The sequence below is a fragment of the Ambystoma mexicanum genome, chromosome 8 (assembly GCF_040938575.1).
Source record: "Ambystoma mexicanum isolate Mex_15411 chromosome 8, UKY_AmexF1_1, whole genome shotgun sequence".
In the NCBI taxonomy this organism is placed as follows: domain Eukaryota; kingdom Metazoa; phylum Chordata; class Amphibia; order Caudata; family Ambystomatidae; genus Ambystoma; species Ambystoma mexicanum.
In genome coordinates, this window is record NC_090929.1 from 719,203,340 (window position 1) to 719,223,281 (window position 19,942).

General features: G+C 45.3%; 1 protein-coding gene across 2 annotated transcripts in view; it reads left to right on the forward strand.

Annotated features, from left to right (window-relative positions):
• Nucleotides 1–19,942, forward strand: part of MCU (mitochondrial calcium uniporter) — a 1,096,889-nt gene that overhangs the window by 532,486 nt on the left and 544,461 nt on the right. The window lies entirely within an intron of this gene.

Below are 19,942 nucleotides of genomic sequence, written 5' to 3' on the forward strand. Positions count from 1 at the left end.
TGATTTTTGTTTTCAAAACCTACAATTTAAAATCTTGTCACCATCTAGCTTGTGACATTTCTGGCCCTCAGAACCCCCCCCCCCCTGTTATACATTTCAGTCCCTCAAAATGCAAACCCCCATCTTGCCTGAACATTTTCTTCTGGTTCGCCTTAATTTTCTCCTGCTGTGCTCACCTCTGTGCAAATTGTAAAAACTCGATATATAGCTCTCTGATGAACTCCTTCAATGAAAGACCAATTGATGACCGCTGGTATTCTTTCCCTCTCTAGACTTGTAATAGTAATTGTGACCAGCCTGTTTTCCAGAGACTCTTGACCACCACTTAAGGGTCATTCAGCAAAAGCAAAGCTTTCCTCTCCCTGCAAGACCAAGGGACCTGCAACGGAACGGGTTCCTGCACCTGGAGGAAACCTTGTTGGTCATTCTCATTGGCTGCCAGTGGGTCATTTGGCATATACCTTCTCTTTCTTTAGTCTACCCTTGACTTGATTCCCACTGTATTTACAACTAAGTGCCCAAACAGCAATGAGCGGTATCCAGTGGAAAAGGTACTGTTTGGAATGAATATAAGTGGAAAATAACTCTTTCCACGTCTTGATTCTTGGAACTACCCACCCACCCACCGAAGCCCCCCAGAGGTGAAAACGTTTCAAACTGGTATGATCAACTTAATTTTCGAATAATATTTTATTTATTGCAAACGTTTTGACAGCAATCTACTTACTTGAATGTCTGGATGTCATTAATATCATATTTAAGCTTCCCAAACGTAGCCCAAAAGCATCCATACTGAAGCTTACATTGCACATCACGTTTTGGATTCGATGCCCTTCATCAGTGCAGTGGTAAACTACAATGAAATATGAGGGTCTTTACTTGTGTCTTTGGGACCATTTAAAAATAAATGTTTTTATTGTGATCATCATGCATACCACAAGGACAATACAGTGTTTCCACTTCTCAGTGTTATTGAACGTGATGAACAAAAGTGGGTTTTAACTGTTTTGAGAACAAGATCCCTCCCCGGTGCCCATCCCCCTCCCTCCCGGGTCCATACAGTCCAGGTAATCGGGGAAACACTACCCAAAGCTACGCGATATATTGTCTTTTCTACTTCATGTAGACCCTTTAAACCGCTGGTCCGATTACTACGAGAAATGGACATGTAGAAGCTAGAAAATAAAGCTAATAGAGACAGACCCTATCATGGCGGGCATAGTTGTAATTGAGCATTATTATGAGCTGGTTTGCGGCGTGGGGGTGCCTTCTCTTAGAAATTCGAGAAAGGGGAGCCATTGAGTATCAATGTTTGCGTGGGATTCCATAATCAAAGCCGTGAGAGACTCCAATTCGTAAATCTTTCGCTTGCAGCAGCCAGTCAGTTTTAGTGAGGAGAGAGTTTGACTTCCATTTTATAGTAACACAGACATGAGCCGCTCGGAGAAGATTTCTGGGCGTGTGAGGGGGTACTTGGTATTGCCCTTCCATCTGATCACCCCCGAACAGAACTATAAGAGGGGAGAGTTCCCTGTGGATGCCATCTATCTGATGAATCCACCTTAAGATTTCCTTCCAAAACAATTGAATGCTGGGGCATTCCCACCATTGGTTACAATAAGTGCTAATCATGGTACATCCTCTCCAGCAGTATGGGGAAATACCTGCGAACATCTTGGCCAAGCGTTGGGGGGGCGGAGGGGGTTAGGTGCCATTGTGATAGGAGCCTGCAGTTGTGCATTTTGTATTGTACTGCGATAGATGATTTCCATACCGCTCTGTATATTGCCTCCCATCCCTTTTGGTTGTCTTCCCACCCAAGAGTTTTCTCCCAGTTCGCTTTTGCACGCGGCAGTGGCAGGTGGCATCTGTCTGAGTGCCTGATATATTTTCGACATTAGGCCTTTTATACCCGATTGTGTGTTTAAAATAGTTTCGAAGGGGGTAAGCTGACGTTGCAGCAGTCCCTTCCACTTCGAGTCTGTGCGGACCACCTTAAGTTGTAGGAATGGGAGGGAGTTAATGGTTAGGCCCTGCTGCGCTGCTTCCAGTTCCTCATTTGTCAAGAAAACCCTGTTCTTCCACATCTGACCCGCTCTAACCAACCCTTGTTCCTTGTGCCTGGAAGCAGAAGCAATTTGGATCTATTATAGGGTCTCTAATGGGGGGGGGGGTGCCCAAATGCAGATGATGGGGGATGGCCAAGATGTAATCCCTACCATGCCTGGGTTTTTGACGTTCCATATAGCCCACAGCGCCTTTAGAACTAAGTGTTCTCGTGCCCTTCTTGGAATTGATTGAATGGGAGCCCACAGCCACTCCCCTAGGGTTACCCAGGCGAAGACGCTGTTCTCCAGTAGGACCCACTGTTTTGTTGTCGATTCTCGGATATGATCTACTAGTATCTGCAATTGTGCCGCCTTGTAGTACTCGTGGAGATCTGGGAAAGCTAAGCCCTCCCTCTCTTTTGGGAGAATCAATGGATTATATGCGATTCTGGGTTTCTCCTGATCCCAGAGGAACGCCAATAGAGCACCTTTGGCCGTGATTAGGAAGGCCTCTGGGAGAACCACAGGCAGAGACTGGAAAAGGAAGAGGAGTCTGGGCAGAATGTCCATTTTAATGGTTGTTAGTCTTCCTGCCCATGAAAGTTTGTTTCCCCCAATTTGCCAAGTCTTATATTATTGTGGCCCAGAGTGGTTTGTAGTTGGCTCGGAATAGATCCTGTAGCTGTCTGGTTATTGTTATCCCGAGATAGCGTAGGTCTTTTTGGACTACTTTGAGGCCTCGCTGGATCTACAGCTGGCGATGTAACGTCTCTTCCTAGGGGGAGTGCCACAGTTTTATTGCAGTTTATGTCAAACCCAGAGTGGGTTCCGTATTTCTCCATCTTCTTTAGGAGGGCTGGAATCGATTGTGCAGGGTGAGTGACGTAGACCAGCACATCAGCAGCAAACGGGGCACGTTTATACTCCCTGCTTTGTCTTTTGAAATCCCTAATCCTGACGTCGTTTCTAATGCTTTGGGCTAGTGGCTCCGTGACCAGGATGTATACCAATGGGGAAAGAGGGCAGCCCTGCCTTGTTCCTCTGGTGAGGGTAAATTGGGGCGATGTCACTCAGTTGACTGACTCTAGCGCGGGTGTTATATCGGGCTTGTATGCCTCTTATCCACTCCGGGCCGAGCCCCGCTTTATGTAGGATTTGTGCCATGAAGCGCCATTCCACCCGATCAAAGACCTTTTCGGCATCAACCGAGATCAGAGTAGGGTAAGTGTCATGTGCATCAATCGAGGCTATGAGGTTTAGCGTTTTCCTAACGTTATCGGCACCCTGCCTGTCTTTGACTTATCCCACCTGGTCACTGTGGAACTGCTGAGGGAGGACTTAGCTCAATCTATTAGCTAAGGCACTCGCATATATCTTTGCATCTACATTTAGCAGCGATATTGGATGGTATGAGGTGCAATCTGACCCTTGCCTCTTTTGGTATAACAATAATCCCAGCTTCCATGAAGGATGGCAGGGCCTCTCCTGTGGCCATTATATCATTAAACAGGTGTGTTAAGAATAAAGTGAGGGCGCTCCACAGCCTTTTGTAGTAAGCTGTTGTGTATGCGTCCGAACCCGGTGCCGAGCCTGCATTTAGACGGGCGATGGCCTGGCTCACCTCTTCCAGTGTTATGGGGGCATTTAGTGCATCTTGGGCGGGGCTCTGTAACGGGGGAATGAAATTCCCGCCATAAACTTTGCCAGCTCTTCTCGCGAGGAGTTACAATCTGAGGTGTATAGTTGCTCGTAATATCGCGCAAAGCAGGCAGTGGTCTCTGTCGTTCTCATCAGGGTGGTCCCTGAGGGGGAATTGATTTTGAGGACAGCTCTTTCGGCTCTCTGCTTTCAGAGTCCGGCTGCAAGCATGATGTGCGCTTTGTCACCATTTTCAAAGCATCTTTGCTTAACATATCTAAAATGAGTGAGGGCTTTTTCACGCCAAATCTCTTAACTCCTGCCTGAGGTTTCTGATTTCCTCTCTTAATTCTAAGGTGGTGACATTATTCCCCGCCAGGGTTGTTTCTTTTTCTTTTATCGCTTGCTTGATTTGGGATTCCCTTAGGAGTTTCGATCTTTTCACTGAGGCTCCCTGCGCTATTAGCAAACCCCTCATTGTCGCATTCGCTCCTTCCCAAACTGTAGTGCGGGGGATGTCTCCCGTATAATTTCTTATGAAGAAATCACAAGCCTTGTCATCTAGCGAATCTCTGAAGAGTTTATCCTTAAAAGGTGTTTGATTGCACCTCCATTGCTTGTCTATTGGCCTGGCCGGGCCCAAGTCGAGATCTATGGTGACCATGTCGTGGTCCGACCACCCCACCACCTCTATTGTGGCTTCTCTCAATAGGTATTCAAGGTCCCCTTCTATGAAGAAATAATCTATGTGGGAATGGGTCTGGTGTGGAGGGGTGGGGGGAATAGAACGTATATTCCTTGTTGAATGGGTGCCGGGAGCGTCCGGCATCTACTAGCAAGTGGTCTGCGATCATGTCTTGGAAGGCTGTCTTGTGTGGTGGTGGGACCGCACCTTCCCTGTAAGACTTCTAGTCCCAGTCTGGGTTCATAATGATATTGAAGTCCCCCCCCACAGATTATTGAACCTGTTCTCTCTGTCCAGCTGCCCCAGGAGGTCTCTGCAGAGGCTAATTGTTGGGAATTGGGGGCATAAACGGAGCACATGGTTATTGCCTTGGACCTAATGATTCCATGCACTATAAGGAATCTCCCTTTTGGGGTCTCTACGTGTCTGTTATTAGGAACTCAAGGGTGGAGCGGTATAGGATGCCCACCCCTCCCTTCTTCTGAGGCCCATACTGCACCTCCCAGATATTTCCCTTTTACAGTAAACTCATCTGTGTGTCTGTACTTTGTTTCCTGTATGAATAGGATGCCTAACTTAGCTTGGTGAAATCGTCTGTCCAACATAGCTCTTTTGTTCGGCCAGTTGAGGCCCTTGACGTTTAGAGTTCCTATCTTAACGCTGGCACTTGACATTGGGGAGGGGAGGATCTGTCCCCCATAGTGTGTCGCCTCCAACTTCCCTGCTTCTGGTCTATCACTCTCTGGCATAGGTGTGGGTCGCGGTTGTATATATGCTGTGCATGCCCATTTTTGTACTTTGCCTGTTTGGGATGCACTCTGAATGTGTCATGCCCCTGGATTCTCGGATTCCCCTCTGGACCGTTTATGCCTTGGATGGACTCCTTTAAGCTCCCCTCTCCGCACCCCCTTAGAACAATTGATAGAGGAGGAAGAAGAAATAGGAAATAAAAGAAAAGGCGCTGTTAATATTGGAGACGCCCTAGGTGTCAAGATAGGCCCACACAACGGGTGAAGCCCCCAGAAACCTTTATACCAACTTTATGTCTAACAATTTCAACTTAGCATGAGAGCATAATGGCAGCATAATTGTTCGCCCAGCCCGACTTGCGTTTACACAGCGGGGCCCTGGATAGTACTAGGGATGAGAGGCCTGCATCTTGACAGCGGGGCGTGTGACATTACTTTGCCTTTAGCGGTGAACAGGAGCAGTGCTCCTCTGTTGCTGCAAAATTAGGTCAATTGATCTCTCCAGGGCCCGATGGGTTGCTCATGCCATGCAGTCTCTTCTCTTCCATTCAAGGAGTATTTAATTTTCTCCTTCCTTTTAAGCAGCCCCTTTGCAGCCTGGGACCGGACGGCCTTCTCGTTGGTTCCCATGAGGATGGCATTTCTTCACTCTCCATTGGGCCGTCTTTATTCTGCAGACCCCTCAGTACATTGGTGGCTTCTTCTCCCGACATAACTCTGTATTCTCCCTCTGCATATGTGAATGTAAGCGCAAAGGGATAACGCCACATGTATCTTATATTTCGCTCCCTAAGCCAGGATGTTAGAGCGGCATGCCCGTCTACGAGCCAATGTTTCGGCCGACAAGTCCTGGTAAATTTTGACTCCCAAATCCTCAAAATCGATGGTTTCCCTTTCTCTGGCTCTTCTGATGATTTCCTCTTTGTGTCTGTAGTGATGACACTTTGTCAGGACTGAACGTGGGCCTCCTGGCGGGGCCTGCGGCCCGGTGCTCTCTTCCAAATACAAGATCTGGGGTTAAGGGAGAAAGCAGGAGGGCTGTTATGAGCGCTTTGACTCTTCTCTCCAAGCTCGCCGGTGTTTCGTTGGGAGATCGTTTGAGGCCTTGAATTCTAATGTTTGCCCTTCTCTATCTTTTCTCCAAGTCATCAATCTTGGCATCTAGATCTTGGTTCCTTTGCTTAAGGTCTTGCAGTCTGCCTTCCGTCTTTAGCTCCGAGATGTCTGATGACTGTTGGTTATTTTCCAGTGCTTACATTTTATCTTCTATCTTATGCACTTTCTCCTGAAGTACTGTTTCAGTTCTAGTCATACTATTTCTGAACAACATGATTTCTTCGAGCAGCAGGCAGATGTCAGCTTTGGTGGAGGTCTCCTCCTGGATGAGGCGAGCCTCCTGTGATTGAGACGTGGCCATGATCGAATAATCTCAATGGAATTCTTGCAGTTTCTGGATTGTGGAGGAGTCAATCCCATTTTTCTTGGGCTCTTCACCCTTTGTTCTTTCTCCTGGCAACCTCGGTTGAAGGAGCTCTGTCTGAGGTGGTTGATCGTCTCCGGTTCCTTTCTAGCTTTCCTAGCCAGGAGTGGGAGAGCTCGCTGATTTTCCTCAATTGTTCTCTATCTGTCTCCGCACTCATTGTTTGTGTGTGGTTTCCGGGTGCCATAGTAGTGCCGGGGGAAGTGGGCTGGTTTCAGAGCGCTCTGACTAGAATGCCAACTTTGCATAGCAATCTTTCTGAAGTCTCCGTGACGGGGGTAAACCTCTGATATGCCACCCCAGTAGGGCGTGACAGTCCCTTAACTCTCTTTATGGAGGCGGAGGAGAACTGATGCCGTGTTCCTTTTCCTGATCTCGTAGTTGTGCTCTATTAACAATGATTCCGGATGCATCCAGAGGAGGGGAGTTGTAACTAGTAGCGGGTGATGTGGTGCGGTCACTCTGTCTGATGCGAGTTGGGGCAGCGTGTCTGCCCTTCGAAAATTGCAGCCAACCATGGAGAAGAAGCGGGGTGGGTGAGATTCTCCCCAACACTGCATTCAAGATTGTTCAGCACTGTCCTCACAGGGTCTCAGTGGTGCCTTCAGCGCTGCGGGCAGCCCTGATGTCCGGGAGGGGTGAGGGAGGTAGCAGCGAGCCAGGTAGCGGCGGGCCCCTGAGGACCAGCCCTGCCTGTTGTCTATGCTCCTCTATTGGGGTTCCAGCCTCCTCACCACATAGGGGCAGCGCTTCTGCACGCAGGGGTTGGCCGAGAGCAATCTGGGGGGGTGCCGTCGGCTACCAGGTTGGCTCTCGTTCCTTGGTGTGCTTTGCGAGGTGTGTCGCAGTGCCAGCTGCGCTGTTCTAAGTGGTGAGGGGCTGGAGGAGAGTAGGGCCTCCTCTCTCCAGTGGCTACGGCGGCGCTAAAAAAATGGTGTGCCCACAGCGTTAGACCCCACTTCCAACCGCTCCCTCCTTCTCACCTGATGCTGATGGTGCTTCGGCGGCCTCGCGGGAGGGACACCTCAGGGCTTGTCTGTCACTTTGATTAAACGGTTGTGCCCCTGATGGTGGCCATGCGTCGCACTCTGCCAAGGCCGAGTCTACCCCCTGCACCTCGGGCAGCTGCGTATTGCGGCCACATGGCTCTGGAGGTCCTGCTCTGCAGCGGTCTCTTCGTGAGCTTCTTTGCTGAGCCTCTCCCCCGTACCAACAGCGCCGCTCTTCTGCCTTCTGATGGCACAGGGGTTCCTTGGATCCGGCGCACGTTTCGACTCACTGGGGCTAGAGATGCAGTAACTTTGTTCCTGGCTCCCTGACCTGCATCGCTGCAAATTCTAGGGCTGGTAAATCTGCAGCCCGGAGGTCGTGGGTTGGGGGTTACTGCACCCACCGATCCGTTTGACTTGTTGCCGGGACCGATTTTCTCTGTGAGTTGGCTTGAATACAGTCAGCGACTTCTTCCTTCTTTATGTACAGCTGGGACTGCTTGCGGGTTGGGCATGCAGCGTTTCTCAGCAGTATTCCGGGGGTTCTGACTGAGCCGAGCACTAAGGCAGCCATTATGCCTGCGCCCCTTGGTTATGAACATTTTAATTGCAAACCAAAGTCAATATGCCAGACACGCACAAAATAATGTTAAACTTTTTATTTTTGGACTTTTGTCAAACCTGTGATCACTTAGACATTCTAGTTTGGAGAGTTCCTGCTTTAAGTTCACTTAGATTGTCTCACTTAGATTGTCTTACTCAGACTGGTAGGTCTAATATTGTAGAAGACGGATTTCCCCCCTGACGATTTCTTTTTGCTTGATATTTGCATGAATCTTCTTTCTTAATAACCACACCACTCTGATTCACACATTTTGCATAATTTAATTTTACGTTCTAGCTCCATCTTAAAATAGCTATTGATGATGGATTTTGCAGCTATGCAAATCTAACTTGGTCATGTTTTGCAAGAAATGTTTGCTTCCAATCGCCATTCATTAATTCTAATATAAAATGGTCTTGTATAGTGCCTTTCTGCCATTTTTGAAAGCCTCATTGTGTGTGACCCTATATCAAAAGGGGTGGAGGATTGTTATGTTAGTGGTATGGTGGGTGGAGAGGCAGACGTTAAACCTGTGGTGTTGATGGGTGGAGCCTGGAAGTACCCAAATCCTGTGTGCTGCTTTGACTCTTTGGGTTTGGTAGTGAAAGTCTGGAATGTATTTATCCAGAGGGGAGATTCCTTGATCAGATATGCTGCATCATTCTGGGACTTGTTCAGGTGGTGGGGCGACTGCGGTGGTAGGCTAAAGAGGTGAGCTTTTTCAAAGGTTTGTGTTGATGTGGTAACTAATGGTCCTGAGGTAGCCATTTGGGGGTATTTGGGTGTGAGGTCTGGCAGAGGAGATTTTAGAGGTGAGCACTTAAACTGAGTTAATACAGATGAGGGGTACCTAAAGTGGTGGGAAGAACATTGGCCCGCATTTGCAAGCCTGGCAATTTGGCACCATCTCAGGAAATGACAAGGATAGTCTTTTTGATGTTTGTTTTGTGGGGTCTTCTTCCGGTGTGTCCGTTTTCCAAAAGTTGGCAAATTGTGTGCCTTCCTAGTATTATCATATTTTACAGACATGTGTAGGTGTATAGTTGGTTGAGGTTTCAGTGCTACTCTTATACCGGTGTTGGTTGAATTGGCCAGGTAGATAATGGATCAAATATGCTTCACCCTCTTTAAGACTTTTGGTCATATCCCACTTATAGGTTGATGTAAAATTGTTCTCTACTGCCTTTTTTGGGAAAATTGTCTTAATGTTTGATTTTTCAGAATTTGTTTTAATGTCACAATGGTGTCGCGCCTTGAAACACTTGTGTATAGGCACGTTATAAATGCCATATATCGATCATCCTATTTTTCCGTGCTTTCCTTGTTTTGCTCCCATATTTTGTTAAAGGGGCATTTAAGTGCATACTCGATAAAAGGTAACTTTTGTGGGAAAGACCTTCAATCTGATGGATTTGGCCTGTTAGTAGATGTTGAAATATATCTATTCTTATGACATTGTTATACACTGCTCTGGATAAAAGAAGATTATGCCTTCCTCCCTTGGTTTAAACTTGTTGAGTTGTACAGCATAGTTAATGCATCTTCTTCGACAATTGAATTTAATTTCTTTCTGGGTGAACAGTTTTACAATGATAACCCAATATTTTATAATTGCTTAAATATGTTTTGATACTGGTCCAAACATGGTCACACTTGTCAACAGAGTTTCATCATTGATTATACATTAGTTATCTCATAGTGTGTTTTTCGACAGATGCAAAGCTTTTTCAGCCAATAAATGATCTTTCTCAAAATCCAGTAATTTTTGTTTTGAAATCTCATTTTCACTAAAGGCAATTAATCTCAATTGTTAAAATCGTGAATATGTTAATCGTGTTTTTTAGTATTGTCTTACGCTTGGAATCCAAATGCAGTATCAAATTCAGTTATTTTCATGAAAGATTGTAAAGACACATTCCCATCATATAGTTAGTTCTGTATCTAAAGCTTGTACGCCATGCAGCCCTACAGATAAGGGATGTAGCAGCTATTTTTACTCTAGGAAAATAGTCAAATACTCCGCAAAAATACAAATAATGAGGTAAAATACTCTCATCAAAATAGGAAATAGACCCATAGAAGCCAGTTCCCCGTCTTTCATCCACATAACTCCATGGATCTGTTTAGATTAGTAGTACACATGAGGCCAGAGGGAGAAGCAACTATTATTACTGCCTGATCTGAAGTGGTACAAATTTATCTTATAATGTGCATAAATAACTAAGTGCATAGAAGTGTTTATAACAAAAACTGCTTTACACTTAAAACGATTTGTACTCACTTATGTAATACTCTCATTCGGAATGGCACTGTCACAGATTTAAAGATACGGCACACTCCAGACCAGGACTCTCTCTCTACTAGCCAGGAATGTAGCGCACAATAAAAACGCTTTTACGTTTATTACATTCAGATTCTATTTTTGAGAAGGCAACCAACCCGTCTCACACACCCCTTGACGTAAACCCTCTGTCGCAATGGACCATTTCCCACTTATCAATCAATTTAAATGTGGGAATGGTTGGATCTTTTGGGAGTTTCCTGAACATGGCTTCGCTGATGAAGCTCTTTCCGTTGTTCAGGCACACTCTGGCGAGAACAGGCTCCTTCCCCCCATTTAACTGAATAGGGAGGAACAGCTGTTCTCTAATTTTCTGAATGTCAGCTAAACTTTGAGCTGGTTTTTCATCACTTTTGCCTACACAATTTGGATTTTCAGATTGAGAATTGGTATAACATTTCAAAATATTTCCTTCCAGTGTGCCCAAGTCCCCTCATCCGCCAGTGGCACTCCTGCACTGCCCTCCTGGCATCCCCCGTACTTGGGGACTGTTTTCTGTATCCCTACAGACCCACTACCAGCACTTCCTGCCTGCACTTCCCTTTACCCTTGCACTTGCCACCTGCTGGCCGTACTTCACCTTTGTACTATTGTTATTTATTCTATCCTCCCATGTACTGCACTGTCCCCTCCCCTGTCTGCCTGCACTTTCCCTTTTCCCCCATCCCATGCAGTTGCACGATCTGAATGACACCTGGCCTAGTAGGATCATTGTCTGTCTTTCCTCTGTTCCCCCTTCCTTGCTTCGTCGCACCTTGAAACACTTGTGTATAGGTGCGTTTTAAATGCCCTATCATATATCATGTCAATGCCACTTGAAACTGGAAGGAAGGTTGCTTTTCAGGAATGGAGAGGTGTTCCCATCACCAGTTTGTTGTCCTACAGCAATTACTGTAATGTCAGGTATTTGATTATTTTGTAAATTAAACTCAATCTGATCAGACAATTTGTTTTCATTTTATTGGCCAGTGAGCCTGAATACAGAGGACCCTATTACACTATGTCAGGGAGAACAACCTCTGGAGGAGGTCATTACCTAATAGATATGGAGCCCCCTCTGGAGTCAAGACTATAACCGGGTGCTTCACCTTATGTCGCCCAATTTTAATTTCCAGATATGCAGTCCCCTCGATGGGAATTTCATTCCTGTCGAAGTTCTGGAGTTGCCCAGGAAGAGGGGTGAGAGGGATCCGGTGTCTCCCCTCCCCCTTCCAGAATTTAGCTGCTCCAAGGCCCTTTTGGACAGAAGTGGCTTGGGATCCAGTGTCCACCAGTGCTAAAAATGCACATTCCCCTTTCACTTCTTTCTCCTCCAATATGCAAAGATAATGGACATTTTGGGCAATTTGGGCAGTCAATTTCTTTATTTTGCACTCCGACACGGTGGGGTTTTGGACAGTTTTCTGTGTCAGTGTCTGGGAATTTGTAACGAAAATTTGGCATCCTGAAATATGTGGGATTCTGAAATCCCCTTTATCCCTTAGCTCTGTGCTGCCCCCCTTTCTCTGGTGGCAGTCACTACAACCAGTTTGTGGGGAGGATCCCTCCATGAACATTTTGTTCTCTGGATGACAATTCTCGAGTTTTTCTTTGGGAGGAATTCCCCTGTCTCTGAAGGAAAATGTTTTCTTCCCAGAATCCCCCAAGGATTCTTCCCATTCATATTGGAGGACATTGACTTCCTCCACAAAATGGGTCTTTTTGATTTCTTTGTTTCTCCCACCCACCTTCTGTTCCCTGGGTTGCAGATTTTCGGGGACAAGAGATTTTGGTTCCGGGTCCAGGGGCTTTTTGCAGGTGAGGAAGGAAGCTTCCTCTAGGGCTTTGCACCCCTCTTCCTCCTGTGCCGCCTCCTCTGGAATCAGGGTTGTCGCCCCATCATTGTTCCAGGGTGCCAGGCCCTTGGTTGGAGGGGTTCTGAGCCGCCATGTTCATCTGAGGATTCTGCTGACCCCCTCAACATGCGACTCAGATCCTGAGTGAGGTTCTGGACCTGGCGCTCCAGTTGGCACACCTGCTCCAGCTGGTACGGGGGTCTTGGATCAAACCTAGGTTGTTCTCGGGAGGGATAACTATTCCTTCTCCCGGAGTACCCTGGGTATTGGAGATTCCCTTGGCCTCCCCTCTCCCAGATTGGGTTGTCTAGACTTCTGAAAGTGAGGTGAAAAAGGATGGTTGTCCTGCAGGTTGTGGTTCAAAAGGTACCAGGGGACGAAACTTAACCCCGGATTTGGAGGATTACTGCCCTCCTGAGGGAAGTTTCCTGGGGCAGGACTCACCTGATTGGATACCCCCCTTGGACTGGGGGAGTCCACACGTACCCCAAGAAAGGTCTGTTGCCCTTATAACTGGGACTGATATAATTAGCAGAGTTAAAGGTCACATTGGTGGGGTTTCCTAGTAAAACGCTTTTAAGTTTATTACATTCAGATTCTATTTTTGAGAAGGCAGCCAACCCATCTCACACCTTCCTTGACGTGCAACCTGTGTCGCAATGGACCATGAACCAGGCCGGTATGTAATAATGAAATATTTATTTATTTTTTAATTCGAATGACAATCCAGCAGATTCACTATAGCGCAGCAATCACCAGTGTGGTGAAAATTACACGGCAAAATGATGTGATACACTTAATATGACTTTCTAACATGAGACACATCAAGGCAAAAATGAATGAGAGCAGGTTACTTTTGATAATAATTTGAAATGGGACAACTGTTGAGCATTCCCCCTGCAACACTCCCCCAAACCCCTGGTAACAAATTTTGGTGTGGATGGAGAGGAGAAGCAAGGAGTCGGATATAAGAGGCAGAAATCAGATCAGGAATCCGACCTATCACCCCAGAATGGAAGGCCAAATTTGGATTGTACCCTTGAAAAATGAGCAAAATGGCACTCTGAATTCACTGAATAGTTATTTTACATGTGCGTTTAAATGAATGAGACTGGAATTTGTGTGGCTTTACTAAAGAAGCAAGAAATTTACAAGCTACAAGGCCAGGTCCTAAACATGCATACAAGTGAGAAAATCGACTTTGGGGAGGAAAAACTGTGCAGCAAGAATCACAAGTGGCAACATTGCAATTTCTTAGTTTTCACAGGTTTAAAACAAGTAAATCTCTTCAGAAATGAGCTAAACAGACAGAATCGAAAATTGGTTTTACTGATATGGTACCGAGGCATGTAACCGGTATGATACTAAAGTGAAAGGGTGACTCTGGATGGATGACAGTATGGGATTCTTAATAGGGAAGGAAAATCAGATTTTAAACGGGTAACACTTTGACAGGCAACTCAGTTTTGTTAGAAAATTGATTAATTCTACTGCAACTATATTTTAGTTGCTAAATATTTAAAGAAAGACACGGTATGCAAGGAGGTTAATTTGCAAGGTTAACCTATTCACGACGCATTCATCTCAATGGGAAATTAATTTGTTTAAAATAGTACTAAGGACTTACACAACGGACTGAAATGATTTGGAAAGAATTATAATTATAGGAGTTTTATAGGGTTGGACAGAATGCATGGTAACAGAGCTATGGCTTCTCCTTTCAAGTCCTTCAATTTGAATTCAAGGAATTTCACACTTCTGAGGCAAACACATGGATTGACTTCCTCCTTTGTACTTAGGAGCATCTCTGCCATGCAGTCTGAGGCACCCTGTAATTATCACACCTGGCAGTCCATAGAACAGACCCTGCCCTGGCAGTATCAAAATCACAGTGAAGTGCAAAATTTAGCCTTTAAGCCAAACTGGTCTAGCAGGAATACCTGCCTCAGCTAGGCTGTTAAAGTTAATTTTGTGAAGAAAAATAAAATACACAGAGTGAAATATACCTATATTTTTTGCAGCTTTTCTTCCCCAAATGTACATTTGTGTTTCTGGGCATTTTGCAGTATTCTTTCCCATGTAGCTTCCATCATGTCATTTCATTTCTCTGCAAGCCAAAGTAACACAGGTTAATTTTATCTTTATGTGCATTTATCAAAATGCAGTTTTCCTCGCGTTTTGCGGTCTGAAAGCTTTCAGAGCTCTGGTGAATTTCTGTACATGGGGATATGTTCAAGAGATGGGTTCTTTGAAACTGACATCAAGCAAAGGGAGAGAGAGAGAGAGAGAGAGAGAGAGAGAGAGAGAGAGAGAGAGAGAGCTTCTTTTAAAGAGCGTTGCCTGTGTTCATTTGTTGCAAGAGTAAATGCTAGCCATACGGGCCAAAATTACTTTATCTGCTCTTCACAGATTTTCCTAGACACAACAATGCCGTTCAGGGAGGAATGGCCCTCATTTGATGTTGTTCACCCAGAATAGAGATGGGCATGACTGTGTTTTACTGGAACCAAAGCGTGTAATGTTAAATAGCACTAGTGCAAGGGCATTTTAAACACGAGATATGATATTTTCTTTTTTCAGTTTAAAGTTTTGAGCTGGCAGCATAGCAGCGCTGAGCCATTTTTCTCTTTGGTTCACATGAAGAAAATAAATGCAGCTTTCCTCGGGGTGTCTATGTTCCATCTCGCCCAATATGTGCTCAGCAGGCACCGCGCAGTCATTATTTTTGTAACTGCTAACCTGCAGTTTTGTCATGCAGGGATTTCTGTTGTGCTGGTAAATGTACCCCGCAGCACTTCGTTTTGTACTGCCTAAAATAATTTTACTCCCAACTTTATAAAAATAGGGAATAACACATTCCCACTGCAAAATCTTATCTGAAGCCCTAACCGTATGTTCATCCTTGCTAGCTGTGAACTGTATGATGATATGGATGATGTTTGTGCAACTTCCCACATTTTCCTGCTCGCCCCTCCATCCAATTAAAAATGTCATGGTAGCAAAGCAATATTTACCCTATTGTCCCCAATGGAACATTCACGCCAATCTAGGTCTATAGAGCTCAGCGATAACCCTGTTAATTGCTATAAAAAACTTTAAATGGCATTGCCTTACTAAAATATCAGTTTTGTGATAAGAAATGTTAAACTTTTGCTATGCAGCATCAATCCCTTTTTGTTGCAAAATATTTGTGTGAGTATATAGACTGTTTGCATCTAGTCTGCATATGTTCAAATCATTCCATTGATCTTTAACATTTTCCAGTGTGTTTATGAATATCATGTCTAGTGCTCCAGATACATTTGTGAAGTGGGAATATTTTACTCCCTATTCTTTTAAGTTGGGAGTAAAAAAGTTCCATTCCGAATGTATTTAATAAGCAAGTAAACATGTTTTAACCGTAAAACGGATATTGTTGTAATAGATATGTCTTGCAACAAGTTATTCATGCACATTAAACAAGGTTTACCTATTTAGATTGGCCAGTAATAAGTTTTTTCCTGTGGCGTTAAGTGTACTACTTGACCACACATCCATGAAACTGTGTGTATGAAGGCAGTACAGGCTCCATTTTCTATTTTTTGGGGGGAATTTCTCTTCCATATTTTTCTTTTTGGGGAGTATTTGCCTATTTTGTGGCTGTAAAAGTGTCAGATATATTTGTAGGGCTTGTCATGTCCTTAAATACTTGTTAAAGACATGGAACAATGAGTTTCAAAAGCTCACAGATCTAGGTCAGTTTGGTCCAAACAGACTGCCATTTTATGCCACAATGGGACATTCCAGTCAGTGTTCAGTTTTTAGTTTTCAGTTAACAATAGAGAATTGGTACTGTGGGATTGCCACACCTTACCTTGCGCTTCCAGGGGCATCCACACTACACTCTCAATGGGTTGTTAATCCCATCACTACTCTTTGGGGGGGGCCACCCTAGTTAAGTATGAGAATACCAAAATTGGCCCCTCAAGCACATGTAGAGCTTTCCTTGCAGTCTACATCTCCCTGTAGTGGACTGATTGGATCCTTTCAGTCTGGATTCCCCTTAGAAATAAACTAGTTTAGGAAAATAAAGGAGAACAGGTAGTCTCTTTCTCTCTTTCTCTCTTTCTCTCTTTCTCTCTTTCTCTCTTTCTCTCTTTCTCTCTTTCTCTCTTCTCCACCCCTCCCACCCCACAATATGGAAAGTCCTGTAGAGTCTATACCCTTAGGAAATGCGAGGTGTGTCCGATAGGTTCATTGAAGGTTTCTTTGGATTCTCACAGGGGAGTGGCTCGTAAATGTGAAGACTAGGTGAATTTTGCTTTATAAGAACTGGCTTAACTGCCAGTACAGCAATGATGCTGGGGAATAAAACCTTGCTCTTAATGTCAGTTTCTTCTTCTCTCATGGCTTTGGAGGGAAGGCAAGCAGCGACTGAGTAGCAAGAACTGCAAGGCTTTCCGGGAGAAGTACTAACTTGAATCTAGGGCATGGACATTACAGGCAAGGTATCTGAAGGTTCTCTAGTGCCCAAGTACTGTGTTAGCTCAGTTCACTATTATACTAAGGTGGCCACCTTGATTCTCTACTGGATGAGGTTTCCCGAAACCCACGAGATGACATCTAATTGTGGGATTATGTTGTACTGCTTGGTATGGTATTTGGTAGACTACCTGTCCGCTATAAATGCATTTGCTGGGTCCTGCTTTCTTTTAGCGTTCTGGCAAGGGTTTCTGATTTGGTGCTTTTGTGTAGGGAGGGGAAGAGGTGCTGTTTCACCCTACCAAATTGTTTTTCTCCCAGGATTAGTCTGACTGGGGAAGTTACCATGCCTAAGAATATTTACACAGCCTGCATGTTTTAAAATTGATGCCAACAGCTGCTGTGTTTGCCCCTACCACCATCAGCCACCACGAGGTTTTTACACTTCCAAGATGGCCGCCCGCCATGTCTCAAGGAACCCCAGTGCCTAACAGAGCACAGCCGACTGTCCTCGCATCCGATTGGCCATTGAGCCACCTTAAGCAGCCTATCACCAGCCGGTAGGCGAAGCCGGCCCACTCCCAGCAAGGCCCAGGATAACAAGGCCAATACCTGTCCTCACCTGTCCTCAGCCTTCCTCGCCATTCGCCCGGACCCCCTGCCGGATTCCAGACCAACCACAACGGTAAACGCCACTTCCCTTACGCAGCCCGTGGATAAATTGAACTGCTTTGATTCTTGAAAAGGCTTTGTTACCACAAACTTTCATAATGCCATTTTCGTGCACTCATGCCTGATTGTATGCTGTATCTGTGCCCAAAGATACTTCGCACTGCATATATTGCTCCCCTTGCTCCTAATCCATGCACAGCATCAAGTGCAACTCCACACATACCTCTGTCCTCCCCTCCTTCGCAGCCATTCTGTCGACAACGCTGCCCGTAGGTTTAGATTTGCAACGGTGCATCACTCTCTACTCTGAACACCACTTTACCATCATTTTTATGCTCTGCATGCTTGGCCGCACCTACCTCTCTACCCAACCTGTTCTACATGCTCTCCATTGAACTTCTGTATTGCCTTTACCACTAGCCTTACACTATGACACTCGCTAACTCTTGAACCTAGGTGGCTGTACCTATTGTTACCTCACCTTGCTATGGTCCCCCATGATCAATGTCTTGTGTGCTGCCCGAGATTATAGTCTATAGACCTGAACCTCTGCAGCCACTTATAGGATCCTGCTACGATGCTACTGGCCTGCTATGCATACTCTCCAAGCCGCACTAGGTCAGCCCTCTCTGGGGTTATTTCTTTAATTGACCCTGCCGCAGCAACCTAATTTTGTTGTGCATTAAGGTTGCTTACAGACCATTTCAATTCTGTTGTGCATTAAGGTTGCTTACAGACCATTCAATTGTGTTGTGCCTTAAGGCCGCCTACAGACCATTCAATTGCAGGTTAAAATTGCATTTAGGGATATGTTTTTAGTCGCTAAAATGGAACTTAGAACCTTGCTATGTTTTTAGTTGCATTCTATAACTGCATACCTTTAGTGTAAAGCTGAATCTAGCTGTGCCTCGATTCGCATGCCGTAACTCCCTATCTTCAGGTTAATAGCGAAAGCTATATCTAACTGTGCTGCCATCTGCGCACCTGACTTGGTCAGCTAGCATGTACTCTCCAAAACCAAACATACTAAGTATCACTGCACTAGATAGGACAGCTAAGTTACCTCTCTACGCTGCCTCCATCATATTAGTGGTATTATCACTCTCCTCCCTGACCATGCCTATTCCTCAACAAACCATTGGACCTATAGTAAACCAATATCAAGATGACACTACCACATACAGGGCCTGTAGTACCATAGACAGAAACCTCAAACTTCGTGCTCGCTTACCAAAATTGTACGAACTTCCAGCAAAGCAAATTGAACAAATCAACTTCCTAAAAATGAACATACTGCCGAAAACCACTGCAGAACACACTAGGAAAGCTCATATCCCTAAAAGACCCACACAAAAATGCTCCAAACCTACCATTATAGCAAGCACCATGCTCACTAAACATCACCTCAACGGTGCACTCATAAATGCTAGGTCCCTAGTCACTCATGCTACAGAAATCTCAGATATTATTCTCGGACACCACCTAGACTTCCTAGCCATATCAGAATCAAGGCTTCATGATGCAGCGGGTCCCGCCCTCTCCTTAGCAGTTCCCGACAATTATACCATCATACGAGCTGACAGACACACCTCCCGAGGCGGGGGTCTAGCCATTATTGCCAAGATCAGTCTCGACATAAGAGTCTCCACATCCCCCATCACGAAATCTTGTGAATGCCTCTCGGTCAAAATGGCCACCGCCAGCTCCCAAACACTAAACATTGTCCTGCTCTACAGACCTCCTGGTCCTATTGGAACCTTTGTTGAGGACCTCTCCACCACCTTGTCCAACAATTTGAAAAACACCTCCCAAACCATAGTGCTAGGAGACCTCAACCTAGGCTACAATGATATTAAAGACACCCAGTCCACAGCCACTGCTCTGATCCTAAAAGAGCTGGGCTTTGCCCAAAGAGTCACCTGTCCAACTCATAATAAAGGTCGCATCCTTGACTGGATAGCTGATCACAGCTGTGGAGTAACCATTACAGACACTGTTCCCCAGATCTGGACGGACCACTTTCTTCTTCTATTTACAGTAGATACTAACTTAGCCACAGCCAAGCCCACACCTGCCCCTCCTATACCCACGAGGAACAAAAAGCTAATAACCACGGAAAAATTGTTGCCAATCATACTACCCCAACAAAACTCGCTCCCAGCTAACACGGAGCCTGATATGCTAGTTGATAAATTCAATGAAACTATGAACTCAGCCCTTGATCACATAGCACCGCTCAAATTACGGACTAGTAAACCGAAAAAACATCTCAACTCATGGTTCACCCCCCACCTAAAAAATCTCAGGTTAACCAAAAGAAAACTAGAATCCAAATGGAGACTTACTCCTACAGTTGAAAACAAACTAAACCTTGCAAAGATATCATCCCAATACAAAAAAGATATCCTACTAGCCAAACAGGTAACATACAATACCAGAA